This window comes from Pteropus alecto, unplaced genomic scaffold (assembly GCF_000325575.1).
Source record: "Pteropus alecto unplaced genomic scaffold, ASM32557v1 scaffold106, whole genome shotgun sequence".
NCBI lineage: Eukaryota > Metazoa > Chordata > Mammalia > Chiroptera > Pteropodidae > Pteropus > Pteropus alecto.
In genome coordinates this window covers 19,267,614-19,273,666 of record NW_006442103.1, presented here as the reverse complement: position 1 = coordinate 19,273,666, position 6,053 = coordinate 19,267,614, and positions in this window count along the sequence as shown.

The following is a 6,053-nucleotide window of genomic DNA, read 5'->3' as shown; positions in this document are numbered from 1 at the left end:
AGGGGCTGCGGGAGGCCATTTTGGGGGCCACCCGAGACCGCCCCCCGCCCCGGCCCGGGGAGCCGTCCGCGAGAGCATCCTCTGGCCTCAGCCAGAGCATAGCCCCCCGCCCCCAGCGTTCTCCACCGACATCTCTGTCCGCGTCCCTTTCTGCCCTTCACCTACCTCCGCACGAACCAGATCACTGTTCCGTCACTTCTGCAGAAAAGATCTGTCTCCCCGGCGCCCCGACGCCAGAGCCTCCTCCACCTCGGCTCCTTTTTCCCCAACCTGAGCCAGAACCCCAATGTAGGGTTCTCTTCCGCATCCCCTGGCCTCCACAAATCATTTTCCAGCCTGGTACCTTTTTCGCCGTAGTAGTTATCACCTCCCAAGTTATGTAATTTAACCCTAAAAATCACATTCGTTTGTCTCTCTTTCGTTGCTTTATCCCGAACGCCTGCAGACAGAGTGGGGATAGGGGAGGAAATTTGCTTTGAAAAGGGGATGTAAATGTACATTGAGTAGGAATAACCCTCACTCTAAATGGAAGGGTAATCAACCCCAGATTGTAAACCCACATTTTTTTTTTTTTTTTGGAAACCCACTTTTTAAAAAGTGGGGAAGTTGATCCCAGTCCCCAGAAGCGTAATAAGGTCAAGAGTGTCCACATTACAGGTACTCCACTAATCTACTACCTGTGGTCAAACAGCATGGCTGTTACAGCTGGCTTCCTAGGCTGTAACCGTTGAATGTAAAAAAGAGATCAATTTAGCTTGTGTCTCTAGACTGTAGATATTGCTCTCATTTATTCAACAAATATCTACTGTGTAGCTATTTAGGGGTGAAGAGGAACCTTCAATTCAGCTGACAGTCGAGTTTGTTCCCAGGAGCTAGTTCCTTACCCTCCCCCCACCCTTTAGAGGCTGGGTGTGGGCCTGGAGGGAAAAGTCCACCCATTAGTTCCTTAGCCAGGATGCAAAGTCTCTGCATTCCAAGGAAGCGTTTATGTAAGGATCAGAGTCATCAAACCGGCCCGTGCCCTGGGGAGGGACAGGAAAAAGGTGTGGGGGTGGGGATCTGAAGATGAAGTGTCCCTCCAGGACTGCCTTATCTCCAGTCCATGGGGGTGGGGTTTTTAAAGAAGTGTTTGGGAGTTTTTTTCAGGGAAACGTGAGATTGTTGAATTGACCCAGATATTGGAAAATTGGAAACGCCTAAACTCTCCTGGGTAACACCTTAATAATTAGGCTACTTAGTGTATTTGCAGTTAATACAAAATAAGGGTGGTAAAGGAGACACCCCATGGTAAATCACTTGGGACAGACTACAAGGCAAAACCCAGGAGGCCTCTGAGTCACCCTCTTGTCATCTGTTCCTTAAGGAAGCACTCAGTCTCAGAAGGACACCAACCAGGTGTAGGTGGCAAAGGTGACACCAGGGTCTTTTCCAGGGTTCGTGGTCCATCTACTTAAGAAATGTTACAATTTGGCAAAATGGAACAGTTCATAAACATGGCACACGTAGAAAATTAGAACAAATATAATACCCAGGAAGAAGAAATAAATAATATGGATATATATATATATTCAAGAGGGTGATTTTACCTTTCATAGTGTAAAGAAAAAGTGTAAAAGTGTAAAGAAATAGTGTAAAAGAAAAAGTTCTGGACAAATTGGAAGTTTCCTCAAAGAAGTGAATTTGGAGTCAAATTCCTGTCCCACAAGTCTTTCCTCAGTTCTTACCTGAGTTCTTCAAGACTGTCACCAGGACCAGTAACTACTCTAGTGAAATTGTTAGCCCAAAGATCACCTGTTACTCCTTGGCCAATTTCCTAAATGGAGTAGCAGGAAAGCCTACGCAGGGAGGTTAATTAAAGATAAACGACAGAAGGGCAGTGATGCCATTGGCTGAAATTGAAAGGACAGGAGACGGAAGGGTTCGATGAGGACCTAGGGAAGGAAGAATAAAAGAAACGGACTTTGGAACTGGCCATATTGGAGAAGTAGGTGGGACAAACACACACAAACGCAATCTAGCGAACGAACAACTGGAAACGAAGCTTAGAAGAGAATTGAGGGGTACAGACAGATCTAAGAATTTTCCTCACAGATGTGAAAGTTTTCAAAGAGGACCAAAGAGAAAGCCTTGAGAAATATGAAACAGATGGAAGGGAGAACAAAGGAATGAGACATTCAGAGAGAGAGGTGGAAACAGAGATGTTCTCGTACGAGCAGAGACTGGAATTGGGCACTGAGAAGTTACGGTTGATCTTCCAGGTGTCAGTTTCAGCAGCGTGGTAGACCCTCGGCTCAGACAGCAGTAACAGAAGTGTATCGAGAAGGGAGAAGGAGACAGGCTACCTTGACTTAAGACAAACAGGGTGAGAGAGAAGGGACGCTTTATGTTTGTTTTGTTTTGCTTTTGGGAAGGAGAAGACTTGGTTATACGTTGAGAAGAAGCCAGAAGAGTGCGCGACAGTGACGTAAAAAACAGAGAGAGGGAACAGTCAAAGCCCGGACCAGTAGGAAAATGTGAAGTCTGCGTTCTAGAACTTACACAGGGAGACCAGGTATGAAGGAAAGGGAGAATCCGGGACAGATTACGCGAGGCCTCGAATATCAGGATCGGGACTGTGGGCTTTATTGGTGGGTGATGCGGAGCCATTGGAGGTTTTTGAGCAAGAAGGCGGCAGTATGTCAGAAGGTTCGTCTGGGTCGGTGTGACAAACGCAATGGCAAGGTGAGGTAAGCCCTACAGAGAGAGTGGTGGCAAAGGGAAGGAAAAGAAAGAGACCACTCGCCCCATAGCCTTTCAGTACATTACTCATCTTTTCTTCCTCAAGCTTTGTTTACGAACACTCCGCTGTTCAACAGCAATAACAATAGGTAATTATACTCTTGCTTGGGGTTTTTCCTGGTTAACTAAAATTTCTATTATGGGTGTCATTAGGGAAGATAAGGCAGAGCCACAGAGATGCTATGAGTGGATGTCACCAATTCAGAGCACTGAGTCAGGAGTCCAGACACCGATGTTCTAATTTTATTTCTGGGAAAGCTGTAATTCTAACCAGATCTAAAATCCTTGGGGTTCTGTTTCCTCTGAGAAATTAAGAAGATGATCCCAGATTCCATAATTATATTGTTTCCTTTGGGCTCCTTGGTGGAAGAGTCAAGTTCTGTCTTCCAGCTCCAACTTTTATCATCCACTGGGAACATAAGTGTAGCCATATCTGGTACATAGCTCGGTGACTGTTTGGGACAAAGAATTCCAAGCGACCTTTTCAGCCTAATCAGCCCCTCCCTGGCAAGGGGAAGACTCACCCCAAAGCTCCTCGAGCTTCCCTACCACCCCAACCTCTTTATTATCCCAGCTGCCCCACCTCCAATGCTCTGAGCAACTAGATTCCAGTGTGTTCCAAGTCTCCAGCATACATTCCAAGTACAGGTATCATTCAAAAGAAAAAAAGAGCAAGAAGGATATATACGTCTAATTCCAATGGAAATTAAAAGAACAGATTCCTTCTCCATGTCTTTTTTCCTGAGTTGTTAAAACGCCATTCTCAGGAGAGAGCTTTTCCTCCACACACCCCAACGACAGCTGATTCCGCCACCTCCCACCTCGCTTTCCTTTCCTCTTTGGAGAAAGAGGCAGAAGCTTGGCAGCTTAAACCTACATGTTTGTCCCCAAAGCCCCCACAGGCCACTGTGACAGTCTCAGCAGAGTCCCACTTATTATCTGATTTTCTCGGGTTTTTTATCTGATTTTTTTTTTTTTTAACTGTATGTCTCAAATACAGAGGTAAGATGACATATGGACATAGCACTGGACTTGAAGACAAAATACCTGATATGGTAGCCATGGAGATGTGCAGCTCTGACTTCTCTTTAAGAAAGAATCTGCCATTCAACTGCTTCGGTGCAGTCAGCTAGCGGCCTCCAGCTACATCACCTCTGGGATCCTTTCCAGGGTCAGCGCTAAGGCTCCACCCTCCCGGAGGGGGCCCTGCCCAATGACCAGGCACAGGACAGGTATTAGGGTCTGGCCATTCCTGCCCACGGTTTGACTCCTCTCTAGGACACTCTGCTCTGGAGTGTTCCGTGGGGTTGACCGCAACTCAAAAGGATCTGCATCGTGGCTCGAGGTTCTCCTCGTCCACTTTTGTTTCTGTCCTTTCCTTTCACAGGTATCAAACCTGCATCACCGTCGGAAGGCCTGCCCTACCCCTTCCTGCTTCCTGCGCCTCTAAATTTCGCAGGCGTCACCACCCAATAAAACTCTTGCAACTCCTCGTTTGGTCTCAGCATCTGCTTCCCAGGCCACCTGAAGGGACGTGGTTGTTTCTGGGAGAGGTCTGAAAAAGCAGGCAGGCAGACTGGGCTTGAGAGCTGCGTTCCTCACAACCTCGCTGGGAACCCCTCCTGGGTGGTATGTGGGGGACGAGTAGTCTCTGGGACAAGATGGGGGCCCAATTGCTAAAACCGTCACTGATGGTGAAGTGGGACAATGTCCCTATGGTGCAACAAGTCAGGCGTGTGGGGTAGGCAAGGGGGCAGCAGAGAATGCGGGACACTGGCGTTGGCTGGCTGCTACTAAGTTGCATTGAGCCCTGCCAAGAGATAATGAAAAGCTGAGAGGAGTTACCAAACATTGCAAATCAACTGTGAAAGCCCGAGAGCCTCTTCCAGGGGTTACAAAGAGGCCCTTATCCACAGCAGTGGGAGAGCAAATAGAGCTGAAGACCAAACTCAGCCTTCACAGAGTTCAAAGGGGCAGATCTGTAATCAAGGTCAAGGCCCCAGGTTTGGAAGACCTAGGACCCCGACACACGAAATGGCGATATCTAGGTGCGGCCCCCAAAGATTTGGCTCCCTATACTCCTCTGAACCCTCAGAGCCTTAAGAAGGGGGGCCGCCCGTCCCCTTTAAGAGCTAGCAGTCCCTCCACGTGGGCAGACACTGCAGAGCCTCTCCCCCTGGGAATCTATCTGCCTCCACCTCCTCTCCTGACTGCCAGGCAGATCTCATAGGGTAAAGTCACAGCATAGTCCAGAGAAAATATGCTGGTCCTGATGAGGGAAGAAAGGAACCACACCCCAAAGTAGCTGCAAGAAATAACCTACCCGTACCGGTAAGAGTTGGGGAGTATCTATGGGACTGGATTTTGATGATGCTTAATCAAGGGGCTGAAATACAAGACTGGGGCCCACTCTCTTGGGCTGGAATTTAATTTCCTGGTAAAGTCCTGCCCTGCACATGGAGAAAGTGATAACCTTTGCTGAGTGACATTCAACCGCCTGAATTGCCACAGCAATTAGAGGAAGAAAGGATTAAATGGCTCGGTGACAGGGACAAGCTAGAGTCAATTATAAGAGGCCAGAAGCTCCACCAGAGGATGTTCCGTAGATGGTCTAAAGGAATCCCATTTACCAAGGCCATCAGCAGCATGCTGGTGAGGGGCGTAGCAGCCTCCCCCAGCTCGGTGGTGGCTTTCTTCTGCAAGCCAGAGCAAACGAGAGTCACGGCTTGGCTCTTTTAGAGCAATAGAAATAATGGGGGCCCAAAGCGAGAGGCCAAGTGGCAGCGCTCAACTGCCAGAAGCCTGGGGGTTACAATTATCCTAATAACTGGTGAGGTCAGAGGGACAGCCCAGGGAGCTCGCAAGGAGTGGTGTATATGGTTCACTGAACATGACATCCCCAGGGCAAGACAGTTGCTCAGTCAAAACAAGGGTATTGCTAAAACAAGTGAATCAACAAAACAAAACAAAACAAAACAAAACGGCAACCAAAATACCCCAAGGATATTGCCGAATATATGTAATCGAAAGAAAGCAGAAACAGATGCGCAGAAACCTACAGAGGGATGTAAAAAAATCCCGGTAAAAAATCATGCGCTTATCAGTTCCCCAACCTGAGTCAGTTTAGACCCGAAATTCATTGATTGAAGAGGTGGCCGGGTCTCCAAGACTGGCAACACCGCGGTCAGCATACACTGTAACGGTCCCTCGGTCCTTCCCAAAGGGCACTTGTGACCATTTACTCAGGTGACTGCAGAGGAGAGGACACCTAAGCA